Genomic DNA, 19,566 nt, shown 5'->3' with positions numbered 1-19,566 from the left:
AAGGCCTGGCTAGGATGGGCAGTCCGATTTATACTATCATTGCATTTCCTCTCATATCATATGGCTGTCTTATTTTCTAAAAATCAAGGACTAGACTTGTAATCATGGACATAAAACCCTCAATCTGGACAGTCCACAGGCTCCCCACTCCCTCGCTTCCCAGTTTTTATCCTAAGGGGGACGCAAGGAAGAGATTCCTCTCTCTCTTCACCCATGAACCTGGCTCCTGGGCCAGGACTCATCCAGTCCCTGCCTAACATGTGAGCATACAGCCAGGCTCACTGGCCAATCCAAGGCTCACTGTCTGACCCTGAACCAGACTTTGAAGTGGCATGGTATCAGTTCCTCCTAGAAACATCCACAGGATGTCCCCTGGAGTACACCTCCAGAGTAACCTCCTGCAATGCCCCCAGGAAGGGGCCTACACTCCCTTTTGCAGTGATGCTGATCCAATCCCCCTTCTCCTAAGGCTTCTGAACAAGAGCAAGGCAGCTTGGGAATGTGGGGTGGGAGGAGGGTAAACCTGACTGCTCCAGATGCACTCCTCTAGCTTGCCAATCCCAAAGTCCTTAGAAGGAGATTCTGGGAGATCTGTGCCTGGGAATGGGAATCGCCATGTTCTATTCAGTGGCTCCAGATTTTTTTCCACCATGTCCCATCTGGGCCCGATAAGCACCATCCTTTCAAGGTCTGCACTAAGTGGTTTACAGGCTGTCTTGGCTGTGTGTTCTTGGGAAGGACAATTTATCTCAACCCTCTTCCTCTGGTTCCAAGAAATGCTTCTCTCCCTCCTCAAGAGATATCATGCATGGGCTCCACTGAGTACTTGTGATCCAGGGATGATCCAATGACATCAGTTTCCTGAGAGCTGGACAGTTCCCCTCACTTCAAAGCCTGGCTTTGCTCTCCCTCCTCCCCTTGGTCCTCCCGACACCCTTGTTCATACTTGGATTCATCCCGCAGACCCCGACAGTCCTCACTGTCAGTCAGAGCACTGCTTGGTGCCGTTATCAGACCCAGCCAACAGGGCCGAAAATTCATCAAGAGAGCCGCCTTGTTGTGGACAAGTGGTATTACAGGGGTTGAGAACTAGCTATAGGGCAGAATTGTTCTTACATTTATTAATGTATGCAACAGATATTTTTCAATGACCTCCAAGTGCCCCATTCTTTTCTGGGTGTTGGGGAGACAGGGTGTTGAACAGACAGAAGATGACACACAAGGGCAGCAAGACTTACAGGCAAGTAAACATACAGTAAGTACTGGAAGGCATAGCTGGGCGAGAGTCAGACCGTGCCTGGGGGTGCGGAATGGGGGGCGAATACCATAGAATGGCAGCTCAGAGAGACTTCTCCAGAGGCACCTGCCAGCAGAGAAGCAAATGAAGCAAGTGAGCCCCATAGCAGCCCTGAGGGGACAGCGTCAGGGTCAGAGGGACAGAAGAACAAGGGCCCTGAGCAGAATCTGATCTGGGTGCTGCTCAAGGACAGCAGGAACACCATGAAGGCCAGAGCAGAGAGAGCAGGACAGATGGTGAGAGCAGATGAGCTGGAGAGAAAAGTCGTGGCCAGCACACATCAGGCAGGAGTCTGCAAACGACAGCCCTTGGTGCGCTCCCATTGGGCTGCAAGCTAAGAACAGGGATGACATGTTGAAAGGGTTGGAAGTAGAAGGAAACAAAGATGGAGAGAGAAATGAAGACAATGGTGAAGACAAAGAAGGAGGAGAAGAGGATGGCCATGTGATAGCGTAACCTGAAACATGTGTTACCTGGCCCTTGACAGAGAGGCCTGCTTGTTCCCCAGTGCAGAGACCTGAAGGACAGGGGGCCATCTGGGTTTTATCCCCAACATCACAGGAAGCCATGGTTGGCAGGGGCCCTTCTGAGCAAGGACGTGTCACAGCCCGAGGTATGTGTGTCAGGCTCACTCTGGCTCCCTCGTGGGGGGTGGCCATAGGGTCATCTCACATGGTAGTGACGGGATGGTGGCTTTGCCTGGGGTGGGGGCAGTGGCTGTGGAAAGAAAGGGCTGATTTTGAGACACATCAGCAGACTTGTCACATTGGATATGGGGTGTGAGGGAGGGAGAGGAGCCAAGGACGATGCTTAGGTTTTGAGGCAGAACAACTGGGTCAGCGTTGGCGCCATTTCCTGACGCTCAGAAGACTAAGGGAGGCGCGGCTGGAGGGCTGGGTTTGAGAAATCAAGAGCTCTGGTCTGGCCGTGAGGGGGGCCAAGATGATGAGTCGACATCAAAATGCAAACATTTATATATACACCTACACACACACACACGCATGTGCAAAGCACACACACGTACAATGTAAAGGATGATGACGTCACTGGTGCTGCTGGAGAAATGGACAGAAAACAAGAATGCATGGAAGACTTCCTCGGATGTACGAAGTATTCAATGTTTGCTCCCCCAGTGGTCTGTGAGGAGATGTCCCTCCTCTTGTCTCTCCCGCGTTACTGATCAGAAAACTGGGGCTGAAATTTTCCCAAAGTTGCACGTGGAGCTGGGCAGCGGGAGAGCTGGGAGATGAAGCCAGGAGTCCCCGTTCCTAAGCCCACATCTACCAAACAGAACAGCACATCCATGCCCGCTCAGGGATGCAGCCTTCCTTTCATGGCACCTGTCTGTGGGCATTTTGATTTGGGCGGTGTAATGGACAAACTGAGTCCTCCTGGTCTCCCGGAATTGATGCTATAGACCAGATGCAATAAAATGTTCTTGTTTCCTACCTACCTCTCAATTTAGCCAAGTGGAACAGACACACGTTTACTACAATATTTTTTTCTTATCTGGTCATTTTTAAATTATGAAGTCATACATGCTTATTAATTGAAATTAAAAATATGGAAAAATAGGAAGGAAGGAAATTAGTAATGTCCCCAATCCTTAAATATAGCCATGATTGAATATTTCTGGGACTTTTTAGAGGCTGCACGTGATGTAGTGTATAGTTAGCAAAAGTTTCTGGGGTTCAGAACTGGCGGCCCAGAAAGGGAAGAGGACCCTAAGGGAACCACCGAATTGTACGGCAGAGTCGTCAGGTAAGAACAAAAATGTCTGACATTTATTAAAGCAACATGTATGTGTGTGTCAAGAATTGTGCTAGGTGCCCTAACTGCATAACCTTATGTCATCCTCACATCCCATTTCACAGCTAAGAAAACTGAGGCTCTCGTCACTCCCAAGCAGCAGAACTAAGACTTCAAGCTAGAGGGAATGAATCCCAGAGCAGGAGATCTTCAGTCTCAGGTCATTCCTTGCCCAGGGACAACTAATGCCCACCAGCGGGCTAAAACAGATAATGCTTTTTTTTTTTTCCCACCTAAGGTTTTTGTATAATTTTAGAATTAAATCAACTTTGGATTCAGCTAACCTGTGCCATGCTTTCACCGACCTCAATTAATATCTCTTGAACAAAGAAATAAAAACTAAAATCTGATAAATCCAGAACAAAATGAACGAGAGGAAGACAGAGTGAAGAGAGGCAACCCAGGATAGACTCATCGAGTCAGTCATTCAACAAGTGTTTATTGAGCACCTACTATGTGCCCAGCACTGAACTAGACACTGGGGACCAGTGGTGAACACGACTGGTCTTCTGGTGGATTTTAGTGGATGGATCACCGTGGCTGGCTGAATTGGGGAAATACTCAGAGTGGCTTCCCCTCAGCCCCGAGGCTAGCCTGATTGCAATCTGGTGCCTTTGGTCTTCCTGTGCCAAACAACTTGTTCTAAAAAACAAACAACTTCGGGAATACAAACCTCTCCTTACAGGGTGTTTCTATTTCACTCTTGAAACCAAACCTTGTCCACCTTGGGCTTCCATGTCATCTCTCACTAGCTTCTTTCTGCTCAATTTCCAACCAGACCCACTAACTGGAATTTTTAACCTGGAGGCTATGGCCCTCCAGGGGTCTCCATGGATGAGAGGAGGTTATACAGATATATATTTTGCAGAGGGTCAAGGGACATGAAAGGGAGTATATTTTGCAGAGGGTCAAGGGACATGAAAGGGAGCAAGGGTCCATTGCTTCTGTCAGATTTTCAAAAGGAGTCCATAACCCGAAAAGAGTAAAAATCCACGGCTCTAATCTTTTCCCACTTCAGTGGTATTTCCCATAGTCTGTGAATGTTGACTCTTTTTCCCTCTAACAGTCTCTCCCAGGTCTGAGACTGAGTGGCATTTGGGGTTTGCTTGCAGAAACTATGCGAACGCGGCATTGGTATTTTTCCAGGCACGGCATAAAACGGAACTTAATTCATTCACTTCCACATTGACACAAGGGGGAATGTTCCAATTCCTCAGCTGCTGAGAAAGGCGATGTCCCCCACCAGGCTTCACACAACCCTCTTCCACTTGATTATTATTCGAGTCTCACCCCTGGCCCCGGTTCCACACTGCGGGTCTACACCGTTTCCCTGAGTACACACAGTCTTAGACTCCTTCAGGCCAAAGAAAATAACACTGTTCTGATAGTCGAAGGCAAGAACAGGCTTCCTAAGCAGGTTGTTCATCTGCCAGAATTACTGCTCACTGTGCTTATTCCTGAACTCCAGATATCAATCACCATCTCTATAGGGTAGAGAAATGGAACAGAAAATACAGACGGTCTCCTGTTCATTCATTTTGTTGAAAGCAAGTAGCACATTCAAGTGGAACATTTAAGAGTCAAGGTCTTTGTGAGCACTCACTCCTTCATTGCTTCAACAAATACGTATCAAGTGTCTACTGTGCTCCAGACACTTTCGAAGCGCTGAGGACACAGTCATGGATGAGGCCGAATTGGTTCCCACCCTCCTGGAGCATGTGGCCTAGTGCAGGGAAGAGGGATCACGGATAAACAGAAATGTGTTGGGAGCTAGGACGATGAATATGAAGTGTTACTGGGGACATGGAACCAAAGACCCTATGTAGTATCACAGTGTTGATCAACAAGGAAGACGTCCCTGCTGAAGTAACAGATGTGCTGAGACCTGGGTAGAAGTGGCTGAAGCCAGGGTGCATGGAAGGAGAAGAGATTAAGAGCCCTTGAGACTTATGCAAAGATCCTGAGGCCAAAACTGGTACAGCATATTAGAGGAACTGGAAGAAAGCCTATGCAGCCAGAGCACAAAATGGAGCCACAAACGGCTGGACCCAAGGCTGGTGGAGAAATAAGGGTTCTGTAGAGATAGCGCCTTGCATGTCCTTGTCGGGATTTGCGTCCCAATCCTGACAACAATGGGGAGTTATAGAAAAGTATGGAGGAGGTGTATGGGACATAATTAGATCTGGGGTTTAGTTTGGTTTAATTTTAAAAGCTTTTATTTTCAAGTAATCTCCAAACCCAATGTGGGTATGAACTCATGCTGAGCTCACGACCCTGAGGTCAAGACTCACATGCTCCCCCAAATAAGCCAGCCAGGTGTCCTTAGATCTGAAGGTTTAAAAGATCATTCTGACCATAGTGTGGAGAGTGGACTGGGAATGGGCAAGACCATGCATGAGGAACTGGTTTCAAAGGCTTTTCCAGGAGACCTGGGGAGAGAGGCTGGTGGTCTGAACCAGGAGAAGGTGGTGGACATGAAGAGAAGTAGACTTCCTAGGGGGACACAGCGAGCATGAGCCCACTGACTCAATGGTGGCAGTGAGGAGGAGGGCAGCAGTAGTCCCCTCCTCAACAATTTCTTGCTTGTCTCCAAAGCATTTCAAGACGCTCCTTCTGAAACTGCCTCCAGGAGATGGCCCTCTGAGTGGACGTAGCAGTTGGGGCAATAGCACACCAGGGATATATCTGAAGGGAGCCACAAATTCACGAGGCTCCAGGGACACTAGCCATTGTTATGTGCATCGGAGGAGCCACAGCTGTACCTACCCAGAGTCTTTGGATTGGTGATGCCTCTGCCCACATCGGGCTCCCCTGGTCTTCCCATGGCTGGAGCCTTGGGTCGAACACGGTCTAACGTCACTTCCATTCGCTCTTGCACACATTGCCCTGCTTCACTGTCTTCATAGCACTTGCCACTCTGCAGTCAAATGTTCTGCCCCTGAGCTATACTCACTCCCTCACTTGCCACTCTGAAATAAACTTCTTAATGCATTTGCTTTCCTGTGTATATGTCCCCACAAGAAGGCTTCCATGACAACAGAAACCTTGCTGTTGCTTCACCGTGCCTAGCACTGTGCCTGGTACAAACAGGTGCTCCAGAAAAAGAAGGAGTAAACGACTCCTCAAAGTCCAAAGCACCCCCCTCCCGAGTGCCCTCTCCCTGGGTCCTGGGCCTTGGCACTCACTGAGCAGCTCCTGGGCTCAGATGTCCCATGAGCCCCTGCAAATTTGCTCTGAACCTCCCTCTGAACCCCAGGGCTCAGGTGAGTAACGGTTCTCCAAGAGACAGCATTCTCATGGGAGTTTCCTTTGCCTTATTTCCCAAAGCAGAAGAACCATCAAGGCTGGCATTTTTCCAAACTCCACACCTTGGGGCACAAAGTAAACTCCACAGAACCCCGGGACAGAATTATACATTCACGTACATGACTAAAAGAGCTCACAAGCAAACATTGCTGGTGCTGCTGATTCATGACTATTTCTTTTTCTGGTTTTCCCTACCGATCGCAGGGCCAAAGTCAACTGCATTTGTAGTTCATAGCTAGTTCTTTTTAACCCAGGATATTAAACAGGATTCGGTTCTCCTAGCTAAATTCCTTCTTGGAAAGGGCTCTTAATTTTTGTCTCTTACTCTTCTAATTTAATTTTTGAAAAGATGCTTCCTAACATGAAGATGGGGACTGCATTCAGCAGACAGGAAAGGAACAGGACGGTGAGGCCCCGCCAGGCTCCTGCAGAGCCTGCCATAGGGACGAGTCAATGCCGAGTCACCATGAACAGTCAGTTCTCAGAGCTTGTGAGTCAGTGGCTGCTGGCCATGGGGCTTCTGGTGTCTTCCCCCAAGCCGGGGGGGAAGTCTCCCCCTAAGCCAGGAGGAAATGACTAATAACAGACATCACTGTCCAGTGATGAGTTCACCTGAAACCATAACGTGGTGCCTGTGGAAGAAGATGAGCTGTCATCTTACAATTCTTCCTTGTGGCCCTGGGGGTTGAGTTGATATGGGACAAAGGATGGGGTCCTACAACCACTGGGTGAGGTTGGGTACCTTTCTCCAGCCTGCAGTAGTGTCCAGGCCCATCCACTGACAGATGTGCTGAGGCCACTGGAGAAATAAAGTCAAAACTCTATGGTAAAATTCTAATTCACACCCAGGAAGCCTCACAGAATAGGGAATATTTTTCTCTTAGAAATTGTCTTTCAGGGACGCCTGGGTGGCTCAGTTAGTTAAGCGGCTGCCTTCGGCTCAGGTCTCATGATCCCAGCGTCCTGGGATTGAGTCCCACATCGGGCTCCTTGCTCGGCAGGGAGCCTGCTTCTCCCTCTGCCTCTGCCTGCCTTTCTGTCTGCCTTGCTCGCTCACTCTCTCTCCCTCTATCCCTGACAAATAAATAAATAAAATCTTAAAAAAAAAAAGAAAAAAAAGAAAAAAATTGTCTTTCAGGGGTCACCTGGATGGCTAAGCCAGTTCAGTGTCTGCCTTCAGCTCAGGTCATGATCCCAGGGTCCTGGCGTCAAGCCCTGCATCGGAATCCCTGCTCTGTGGGGAGCACGCTTCTCCCTCTGTCTGCCGCTCCCCCCGCTCATGCTCTCTCTCTGTCAAATGAATAAATAAAATCTTAAAAAACAACAACAACAATAGCAACAGAAATATCCTTTCAGGAAATAGAGGCAAATGGTAAGATAAACTCAGGGCGGGGTGGGGGATGGAGAATTAATAAAAATCAACTTGGAGGGACGTTATGGAAGCCTGAGCTCAAGAGAACAGCCGTGCCGCACGTCTGCAGGCCAGCTGGCCATCCCGAGCGTTCTTACCCGCTCTGCATCACTGCTGATCTGCGTCCTCTGCGTCTGTGGCCGCAAATGGTAGCAGCAGTCATCCGTTATCGAATCCTCACTGTGTGACCAGCACCTTACATACACTGCGTAATTTTATTCAGTTCACATTAAAACCCCTTCAGCTGAGTGTCCCCCGTTGTCTGTATTTTATGGATCAGGAAACAGAGGAATTAGACATGAAGCGACCTGCCCAAGAACATCCAGCTCTTAAGTACTTCCTGGGAGAACCACCCCCTTCCTGGACACCAGAAGCCCCGCTCTCACCTACTGCCGGCCTCCGTCCAATCAAAGAATCCATTTATTCTGTTTACGAAGTCAGGAAAATTATAGTGGTTTTTTTTTTAGTTTTTTTCCACCCAGAAAAACGCTGAAATAAATAATTCCCAAGGCTTCGCCCCTTGTTATCAGTGAGAGTGTAGGGCAAAACTATCTCCAGAGTATCTTCCAGGTCCAAAGTTTGTAATTTTTTTCTGATCCATCCCACAAAACATCTCCTTCCTCTCAAAGGAGGAAAAAAAAAAATCTTACTAGGCTCTTTAGAATATATACTAGCAATTCTCCATGGACAGTGGAACGCCTACAAAATCCCCAGAGGTTATCAATTAAGACCGATATTCTCCTGGGCAGAGGAGTGTGAGTAGGACAGAAGAAACGGCTCTGCCTTCCCAGTTAGATCTGGCTCCCAGTCTGGGAGCTGGCTGGGTCTAGTCACGGGGTGACTACCAACGGTGCCAACTCCTGGAGGGGACTAGGACCACTAGCTTGTATGCGTGTGCGAAGGGAACCTTTAGGGCCCCAGGTCTGCCACCTGCTTGCCCTGCAGCAAAATAGGGAGGGTTCCACCAACTGCAAACTGGAGCCCACCCACCAACGATGTTACCCACCAGCCCATCCTGCCCTGCCCAGTCCCGGGCCTTTCCTCGGTCATTAGCCCTCGCTGAGCACATAGCAGACAATATGGCAGCACAGTTGGTCTGAGGAGATGGTGTGAGTGAGAGAGGGTTCCTGACCCTCACTGCCTCTTACGAGTCACCTCACTTTCTACCATGGTCGCCGCCTCCTATTCCTGCGACCTGCTCCACAGTTCCTCTCACTCTCTGGGCTCCCCTCCTCCAACTCCTCCTGCCCCTCTCTATTCCTCACAGAATCCCACTGTCTCCCGACCTGAGAGCGCTCCCCCTCACAGGTTTCCCTCAGAGGCCTCACCTCACTCTTCTGGTCTCGGCTCCAGCGCCCCTCCTCAGAGAGGCCTTCCCTGGCCTCCCTTCTCTCTGCCACTTCACTGTCTGATTCTCACCACCCTCACTCTGATTTGAAATTATTTTCCCTGCGTGTTTCACTGCCTGTCTCCCCGGTGCTAAAATATAAGTTCCAGGAAGGCAAGAACCCCCTCATTTTGTTCACTGTTACATCCCTCCTGCCCCCGGATCTCGAACTGAAAAGTAGGTGCTCAATAAACGGAGGGAACCAAAGTGCACGCATTGCTCCCTCATCAAGGGGAGGGGGACAAAGCTGCTGTGACGGTGAGGAACCGTGGATTTTCAGGGTTTGTCAAGACTAGGTCCCGATAACGGCAAGTTTAAATATTATCACTGCATCGAGACAGGCAGCATAGACTGGGGCGCAAGCCTGCAGGTCCCAGAGTCCGAATGGAGTCCTCACAACTACGTAGCTCTCTGACCTTCAGCAAGTGGTTGGACTTCTCTTAGCCACGGTTTCCTCATCTATACAGGAGAGATGATAATAGTGCAAACCCCTCGGCCCCCTGGCAGATTATGTAAAACGATGCACAGGAAGTATTCAGAAGAACCTTTAGCCCATACTGCCCCTGCCATAAATGTAAGCTCTTCCTGCGGACCAGAGAGAGGGCCACACGTTTTCCATTCTACTCCCCCCTACCCACCCTAGAGCCTGCAAAGCACTTTTACATAAATCTTCCCATTCGCGCTTCTAAAACCCCCGCTGAGGGCCAGGAATTACCTACTCTCCAGGCTCAGAGCAGCTTGACGGAGATCCTGCAGGTAGCCAGAGCAGAGGACAGAAGGCCTCTGATTCAGGAATCCCAATTCTCCTCTTGTCACCACCTATGTTCGCTTCCTCACCCAACGTATTGCCCCGGACAGAATCTGAAGACATGGCTGGGCCCCGTGTGGAGAAACCATGCTTGCTGCTGGAGAATCCCTGCTCAAAATAAATGGAAGCCCCAGACCTCTGCACGCTCCCTGAGGCTACGGTGCCTCCCCCAAGCCCGCTCCCTTGTAGGCCAGTTGAGGGTTTGGCCAAGCCACAGAGGCAGAAGGAGCCTGTGGTTTCTGCCGCTAGAGCAGGCCAAAGTTCCCGTGCTCTCCCAGCTTCGAGGCATATCAAAATAGCCTGGCCTTTGTGGGGGTGGGTTAGAGCGGGCAGTGAAGAGTCCCCAAGGCATTTCTAGCTGCTTCCATCTGGGCCTCAGGGTCTTTCCTGCGGATCCACCAGACCTCGTAGCCCCTCCTGTTCTGCCCTCCCTGCCCTGCTTTAGCCCCCTGTCCTCAGAAAGGGCTTCAAAGGTGGCCTGACTAGCCATTGGCAGCAATTCCAGCATCAGGGACAACTCAGGAAAGGGACTCTGGGCCCGAAGTCCAAGGAATGCAAAGGGCTGGGTGAAAATGACGTGAGGGAGAAAACAGACAGCACTTACCAAAAAGAAACTGGCGCCCTATTCAGTCTTTTCAACTCCCAGCGGGAGCAGATTTGTTGTGACTAATGCATCAGGCTTTAAATAGTTCTAAGCGGCATACTGATTAGCCCAAGGCACCACGGAGGCAAGTGCTAAGTTTCTCCCAAAGTGCAAAGTTTCCAAGAGAAAGAAAAGGCTGCCAGTCTCGGAAATGGCTCACCTGCTGGTGGAAACCCACTCAGCTGAACTCCTGAATGAAGCAGGAAGGCACAAGGAGCTGCAGAGATCTGGAAATCACATGGAGCCAGTCAGATTGGACGGGAGGAATTTTTCGGTTGGATCCTGCCATCCTCCTCCTCACAAACCCTTCATGATCGTTCCTTGGCCTCAGTCTACATTTCCCAGCATTACTTTCTAGGACCCTTATGAACTGGTCCTTTATTGGGTTGAATGGTGTCTCATCAAAACTCCCTATCCTTCTGGGACCTCCGAATGTAACCTTATTTGGAAAAAAGATGTAATTAGTTAACATGAGTTCATCACAGATTAGGGTAGGCCCTAAATCTAATGGCCTGTGTCCTCATTACAAGACCACATGAAGACACAGAGACACCCTGGGAGAATGCCATGTGAACATGAGGACAGAGTTTGAAGGGTTGCAGCTACATGCCAAGGGTCGCCAGCAACCGCCAGTAGCTAGGAGAGAGGCATGAAGCAGATTCTCTCTCAGAAGGAAGGCTCCTGGTGGAATCCTCCAGAAAGAACCAACCTCACTAATGCCTTGATTTTGGACTCCTAGCCTCCAAAACGAGGAGAATACATTTCTATTGTTTGAAGCCACACTGCTGTGGTATTTTTTTTTTATGGCCGCCCTGGGAACCTAACACAGGTCCTCAGCTACGTGTCTAGCCCTACTCCCATCAAAGTCACCCTCCTCACACTCCATGTATAAGGGGTGGCTGTTATACATTTTTTTAAAAAGTGACAGAGTTTTAGTCTCATGTTTGCCTTGTTGGCTTCCGTGTGACTTTGAGCAAACCAATTCCTTTTCATTTCAATTTCTTTTATTTTCACTTGTCTAATCTATACGTGAAGGTCATAGACGGGTGCGGTGGGAATCTGAATGAGAAAATACGCGTGTAACAAGAGGGAGACTAGATCAGCCATAGAATTTCTCTTGAGGAAAGCATTACATTTGTTTGGAGAATAGAACCAAATAATACTCTTTGCAGGAAGCCGGAGATCAAGAAACTAGGGAGCCCTGTTGACTAACATGTTGTGTCAGTGGTATCTAAGTTGGGTGGTAAGAGCTGGCTGAGGGAGAGAGAGAAAGGTGAGGTTCACAGGTAAGAATCCAGGAGATCGAAAGGACCAATAAGAGCTAGATTGAAAGCAGAAGGGAGCCATACCCCTCCACACCACGGTGTGACTAGGGAGTTTGGGGGCGGGGATAGAAACATTTAATGGATTTTTCCAATTGTTTGTGGTGCTGTGTACGAGATAAGCCCATTTTCCCCCAACTCTTTTACAAAAAATGCAGTGAACTCTTAATTGGATACCAACAGTTTCATGATGATGGATTCTCTGGGTTTGAATTTGGAGAGGGACTAGCTCAGAGACTGGGTTGTCATGGGGTAAAGTGAGGAGAATCCACACCAACATAGGAGCTGGAGAACCAGGGGCCTGGGGACATCTGGTCTACCCATATATGCAAGTGGGCAGCATACTGAGGCCGCTGTATGAACATAACGCAGACATGTTTGCTTCAGCCCCAGTCCTCCCCTTCCTGACCTTGGCTTACTCCTGCCCGAACTTAGAAAGTAGTTAGAATGAGTTCATCATTTTTTCTTCCTGCTCCCCTTCTTCTACCACTTGTTCAGCTATTTGAATCCTACCCATCCTTCAAGCACCACCGGTCTCCTGCTTGAAGCCTTCCCCCATCTTCCCCACCGGAGAGGAAAGATGTCTGTTTCCCTGCTTTGTGAAGTGTGTACCCCCAGGCAACGGGTGCCATGTTCCTTCTGGAGTTAGAGCTAAGCAATAAAAAACAAGACAAAAAGTACTGCAGAGGCAGATAAGGGAAGACAAACTCAGAACAAAGAGAAAGACCCAGAAGGGAGTGCGGGGAGGGATGAAGCTGGGAGGAGAAAATGCTGAAGAGCTCAAATGGCCAACTTCATCAATAGTCTGGGCCTTAGCGGGGCAGCGGGGCCAGCGGGGCCAGCGGGGAAAGGTGATATCTCCGGCAGGCCCTTTTGTGAAGCTGAAATTCAAGCATTTCCCCTGAGTCTTAAGTGTCATTGTGAGGCACCCTGAAAACAATGGCTATGCAGGTTACTGGTTTCTGGAGGCTCTCTAGAGCCATGTGGGCACGAATTACCAAAACTTCCACCTGCTAATTTTTCTCCCCACCCTCGCTCAGAGTAAATAAATATACCCAGCAAGGCCTGAGAGGGACATAAATCTCAAAGGGCAGGCAGGTGAAACATACTGACCTCTCCACCAAGGGCTCTGCAAGAGAGTTCCCCACGGCCTGGAATGAGGAAGTAACTCCATTTACCTGTTTGCTGGGGAGGAAGGAGGCAACCAGAGACCTGCTCCCCGCCTACCCTTCCCCTCTACACCTGTCCTGGAGTGCAGGCTACTGAGCTGCAGGGACCTGGGTATTTAGGAACAAAAAATACATGTTTGCTGTCCAGGGAGAGACAAACGAGTGCGCAAGTGCCAGGCAGTGTGCAGAGTGCAAGGACAGAGTAGCCCAAGGGTTTATGGTAACTCAGAGATTACAGTCTGGGCTGGGCTGCGCTTTAAAGGGTGAAAAGGGGGGCACTGGGGTGACTCAGTGGGTTAAAGCCTCTGCCTTTGGCTCAGGTCATGATCCCAGAGTCCTGGGATCGAGCCCCGCATCGGGCTCCCTGCTGCTTCCCCCTCTATCTGTCTCTGCCTGCCTCTCTGCCTACTTGTGATCTCTGTCTGTCAACTAAATAAATTTTTTTTTAAAAAGGGTGAAAAGGAATTATGTCCACAACTCACTACCACCACAAACCCACACACTGGCTGGTAGATTCATCATCTTTTTAAACATTAAAATGTAAGAAAATGTATGCTTTAGGGCAGCAGGAAGAACCTATGATAATCAGGGGAATAAGGCTGGAAAGGGTTATCCAAGGAGAGGGAATAGAATGTGCAAAGGTCCTGAGGTAAAGTCATGGTTGCTATATATATGCACCATTGTAGTAACTATTTGTGGGAGGCATTTATTTCTCTCAGTTCTGGAGGCTGCATGCCAGCATGTTGGGGTTCTTGGTGAGGGCTTTCCTCTTGGTTGATGGATGGCCCTATTCTTACTGTAACTTCACATGCTGGTCCCTTTATCATCTTACAAGGTCACTAATGCCATTATGGGGCTCCACCCTCATGACCTTATCTAAACCGAATTATCTCCGAAGGCCTCACTTCCTAATACCACCACGTTGGGGATTAAGATTTCTGACACCTGAATGGGGGTGGGGGGTGAAGCACAAACATTCTTTCCATAGATTGAGTTTGCAGTAATGGACATTAACGACAGTCAGAATAATCACTATTTGTCCAAGAAATACTAAGGAGAAGTTATATCCCAGTATTAACAATCTAGAGTTGGAAACAACATAAGTGCCTGCCCAACAGTCAGGGATGGGTGTAATAAATTACCCACATACTACCAAATACTAGTAAAAGTGACTGGGTATAAACATACTGATCACATGGAAAGATGTCCATGATGTAAGAAGTTTTTAAAAATGGAGGCCAGAAAATACAGAGATGTTAAACGGTAGGAAAAAAAGACTGGTAAAGAATAACTCACCAAAATATTCACAATTCTTATCTCTGAGTTGAGGTTATGAGTCATTTTGAACTTTTCTTTTACCTTGTCCACATGTTCTAAAATTTCTACAATAAACACCTACAATTTTTGAAATAAAAAAGGAAGAGGTGTGTGTGTGTGTGTGTGTGTGTGTGTGTGATGACGTTCTTACTGTCAGACAGGATCAGGGAAAGTGAGAAAGAGCCTCAGTGTGACCCCACAGGTCAGAAGAAGTGAATAGGCACTGAGCCCACGGTCCCTGTAGCCGCTCCCATTGTGGGCTGTGACCCGAATCCCTTCACATTTTCTTCTCAAAGATCACACTCAATCAGCCCCAACCATCCTCTTACATAGTCAGTTTCAATGGCATGGCTTCTTGGGCCTTGTAAGATGGAAATGTAATTAGTTCTTGGAGTTGAAAGTTCCTTTTGGGGCACCTGGGTGGCTCAGTCGGTTGGGTGTCTGACTTCAACTCGGGTCATGATCTCGGGGTCCCTGGGATTGAGCCCCGTGTTGAGATCAGCACTCAGTGGGGATCTGCTTGGCCCTCTCTCCTTCTGCTCCTACCCTTGCTCGTGCATGTGTTCTCTCTCTCTCTCAAATAAATAAATAAAATCTTTAAAAAGAAGTTCCTCTTAAAAATATTTAATAGGGGCACCTGGGTGGTTCAGTCAGGAAAGCATTTGCCTTCAGCTCAGGTCATGATCTCAGGGTCCTGGGATTGAGCCCCGCATCGGGCTCCCTGCTAAGCTTCTCTCTCTCCCTCCACTGCTACCTCTGCTTGTTCTCTCTCTCTCTCTCTGTCAAATAAATACGCCTGGGTGGCTCAGTGGGTTAAGCCGCTGCCTTCGGCTCGGGTCATGATCTCAGGGTCCTGGGATTGGGTCCCGCGTCGGGCTCTCTGCTCTGCAGGGAGCCTGCTTCCTCCTCTCTCTCTCTCTGCCTGCCTCTCTGCCTACTTGTAATCTCTCTCTGTCAAATAAATAAATAAAATCTTAAAAAAAAAAATAAAAAAAAATTAAAAAAATCAAATAAATAAATAAACAAATATTTTTTAAAAGAATCTTTTAAAAAAATTTAATAATTGGGGTGCTTGAGTGGCTCAGTCAGTTAAGCATCTGACTCTTGACTTGGCTTAGGGCATGATCTCAGGGACTTGAAATCAAGCCCCATATCAAGCTCCCCACCCAGTACAGGGTCTGCTGAAGATTCTCTTTCCCCTCTTCCTCTGTCTCTCCTGCCAAAATTTCTTTAAAAGACAAAAAAGAGTTTAATAATTATTTGTCAGCAAATCAACATGGATCGAGAGGACTGTTGGCCTATTTTGTGTGTGGTGGGGGAAGTGGGAATACGGAAGAAGAAGCTCTAGGGGAGACAGAAGGTGCTTGTCGACGTTGAAGATCCCATGTGGTCAGAGAGCCAAGGAGAAAGCCCTTTGTCTTTATGAGTAAAGAGCTAAGTTAGGAGTCGACCCCTTAAGGCCTATCTAAAAAGGCAGCATGTAGAACAGAGTAATAGCTGAGATTTATTACTTTCTCCATTCAATCCTGCCCTTTTCTACCCTCGGAAGCTATCATGTGAGCACAGTGCAGTTCTAACCGTCATGGAGCTTACCGTCTGCTGGAGAGAGAGAAAGCATGTAGGCGGTAAGACAGGCAGTGTGAGAAGTGCTCTGGATGTAACCTCTGGGAAGTGGACGGAGAGCGCTGCAGCACTGTCTTCCATGGGCTGGTCAAGGAAGAGCCCAGGCAAGAAGGAGGTGAAGGAGCAAGCTCTGCGTTTACCTCTGCAAAAGCATTTAAGGCTGTGGGAACAGCAGCTAAGGCCCTGAGTTGCGAGGATGATTGGAGCCCTTGAAAACATCCAGGAAGCCTGAGTGTTGGAGCGGAGTGTTGGAGTGAGGTCTGGGATACGCTCTGGCGGCATCCTCCAGCACCCAGGTGTGGACGCCCTGGAACGGGTTATCTCACACCCTGCCACCATCCTAGGTAGCAGACCCAAAGAAGCAGCTTTCTCTATGTCACTGCCTCCAGTCTCAGGGGGGACAGGTCCCCCAAAACCTGGCTTTGGTGACTAGCAGCAGAAGGTGATGGTGAAGGGCTCAGCCTTCGAAGTCAGACACCTGTGGGTCACAGTCCCGGCTCTCACACATCCCTGCTGCGCGGCCCTGAGCAGGCTGCTTAGCTGATAGGAAGCCCAGAAGTGTGCTGGTATGTTGGATCTCCTGGGGTGGAGGGTGCAGGACGTGGAGAAGAGCTGCAATTTGTAGCATTTGCCGATGTCTGTGGTGTAAATACATCCCTGGCAGCCAAAGTCAGCTAGCAACGTGAAATCGCTGAACACAGAATTAAGGAGAGACACAGACAATCCACTCTCAAGAGCCAGGACCAACCAGCTGTAGCATATCCTCCACTCAGTTTCTTCATCTGTGAAATGGATTTCAGCTCCTAGAGTACTTAGTGAGAATGAGATGAGGTGTGTCTAAAAAGCACTTAGCCTAATGTATGGCACAGAGTTAACGCTCTGTAAGTGAGAGCTATAATTCTGACTCCATGAGGATGTTGAATTCTGGCCTGGCAGAAATGAATTCTCAAGCGCCTGGGTGGCTCAGTGGGGTAAGCCTCGGCCTTCAGCTCAGGTCATGATCTCAGGGTCCTGGGATCCAGCCCTGCGCTGGGTTCTCTGCTCAGCCAGGAGCCTGCTTCCCCCCTCTCTCTGCCTGCCTCTCTGCCTGCTTATGATTTCTCTCTGTCAAATAAATAAATAAAATCTTTTTTTAAAAAAATGAATTCTCATAGATGAGAGCAAAGAGTCACCTACAGGGCTGGGGCCTTATTCTGATTCTGCCTCTGCCTCCTGTGTGACTTTGGGCAAGTTGCTTTTCCTCTCTGGGCTTCTGTTACTCTCTCTGAAGTGAGGGACAGAGCAAGTTATAAAGTTCCCTCCAGACTGGACGTTCTGCAATGTCATACTCTGGGGACTGCTCTAGAAGTACCCGTGGAAGGAGTGGGTAGTTACAGGTTACTAAGGCATCATTAAGGGTGGGATGGAGTTCCCAGGATTCTCGCCGATACTAAAAGCCACCCGGAAAGAGGTGACAAATGTGTGCAGAGCCTAGGACAGCAGGCCTGAGTGAGTTCTTTCCTGGCAAAGATCAAAGAACTGTTCTAAAGAGTCGAGAGAAAAAACCCTGAACGCGTGTGTGCGAGAGAGATAGAGACACATATATGATAGTGGGTGGGGGGAGCGGGGAGAGATTTAAGTGAGTATTTTGAGGATTAATAGATCCTCAGAAAATAGCTTTAATAAACACATTTTTTAAATTTTCTTAAGATTTATATATTCTGTGGGGGAAGGGGCAGAGGAAGAGAGGCAGAGAAGTAGACGCTCTGCTTGAGCGCAGAGTCTGCCTCAGGGCTCCATCCCAGGACCCTGAAATAAAGACCTGAGCGGAACCCAGGAGTCTGGAGACTTAACCCACTGAGCCACCCTGGCATCCCTAAGAAACATTTTAGACAGGAAGGCTATGTCTGCCAAACCTTTCATGTCAAGAGAGAGAAAAGAATTCAGAAAGGAGCTGTAGATAAAACGCTGGGTGAGATGAGCCTAGCAAAGGCAAAGAGGGGGAAAGGCAGGTGAGGGTGACGAGGGCCTCTAAGACCGTCGTCACCAGGCACAGGCACAGGCAAGGGAGCAAGCAGTTGGCGGGAGAGACCAAGTAACGCCAGCTTCGCGGAATTGCAAACCGAATCTGCACAGCTCGGTTCTTTGTGCCTCCAATGTCCTCATTAGAATCCCTTTGAAGTACATCAGACTATAATTTTCAGGAGTCAAGAACAAAGCTTCCTGTAGCCTTTGGCTCGTACGGACCATCGGCAGGAACAAAGTATCTGACACAGCTCCCTCAAAGCCACAGACATGAGGCAGGCCTGCCCACAGATGACAAATGGCCCTCAAAGATTCTGTGGACTTTGCACTTTTCTTCATCAAAGTCTCCGGACTAGCCCACATCTCTTCTCTGGGGGACGAAGGAATATCTGGTCTGAGTGCTGTGATCCCAGCAATTGCTTTCCCTGGCTATTATGGCTTGGAACTCCATTTTCCTCCCCAAATAAGTAGTTTTCCCAAGCAGCCCGAGCGTTCACAGCTCTTCCCGGTCGTGACAAGGAGGTAACTTAACCGAATTTCCATCTCGGTAATCCCCGTTCTAACATTTTTGGGTCAGGTATTGTTCCCCTAAGGAGCTTAATTCCAGAAGCCTTGACACCCAGGGAAATGAAAGACGGAAGTTGGAGCGCGCGTTTCATTCTGACTGGAGCTAAACCCTGACAGGTAAGCTTAATTACTGGCTCCCTCCAGCTCCTAATCAACCAGCTTCTGACGGGAAGAATAAAGTCATAATAAAACATAATGACATTCTAGGGAGACTGGGAACCACGTCGCAGCAGCCGGTGACTTGCTGTTGGTGAAGCAAGACGCTCGAAAGAGGTGGGGACACCCCTGTGACGGGGGAGCCCCCCCACCGACTCTCCCATGTGGGTGTCCTCATTTTAATGATGACACCGAGAGTTGCAGGCCCATGGAGTCAGGAACCATAAATGCTGCGCTGACTCTGTCTATAAACGATGATCCACCATCGCCTTTAAGCTTATGAAAATAAGTCGAGAAATGAATCAATCATTGTCAAATGCTCAGTGTGATGTCGCTTCTAAAAATAAGAGTCCATCTGAAATTCTAAGAGCATTTAACGGCGGATGGCTACACAATCTGTCGGTGGAATGTAAACGAGTAAAAGAGACCTCAGAATCGTCCAGAAATGACACTTTCTTGAGAGTTAAGAGCGTCTGGGCTTCAATCCCGTCCTTGGCCAGCCTTGCAGTTTGCTCAAGTTCTGTCCCTTCTGGGCCTGTCGGTATCCTTGATCCTGTCCATCCAAGTGCAGCTTGGTGTTCCAGCACCGTGACCTGCCTTGGGAATCTGGCTGAGAGACGCCCTCATTCTCCCGTGAGCCTGCCTCTCCTGGGTCTGCACCTCTCCGTAGACAGGTTGTCCACGAGTGCTTCCCGTGGCCCCCCACGCTGCATGTTTTAGCTCCGTACCACAGTTAGTACTCACAGC

At 48.8% G+C, this 19,566-nt stretch overlaps 1 protein-coding gene and 1 non-coding gene across 9 annotated transcripts in view; both read right to left on the bottom strand.

Moving 5' to 3' along the window:
* NAV2 (neuron navigator 2) overlaps positions 1–19,566 on the bottom strand; it is a 397,014-nt gene that overhangs the window by 342,703 nt on the left and 34,745 nt on the right. The gene's annotated exons all lie outside the window — the stretch shown is intronic.
* Positions 3,342–3,412, bottom strand: LOC122914866. The gene has a single exon (XR_006385930.1). It is a non-coding gene; the product is annotated as a small nucleolar RNA SNORD45 (small nucleolar RNA).

The sequence above is a fragment of the Neovison vison genome, chromosome 7 (assembly GCF_020171115.1).
Source record: "Neovison vison isolate M4711 chromosome 7, ASM_NN_V1, whole genome shotgun sequence".
Classification (NCBI taxonomy): Eukaryota; Metazoa; Chordata; class Mammalia; order Carnivora; family Mustelidae; genus Neogale; species Neogale vison.
This window is presented reverse-complemented; position numbering and strand designations above follow the sequence as displayed.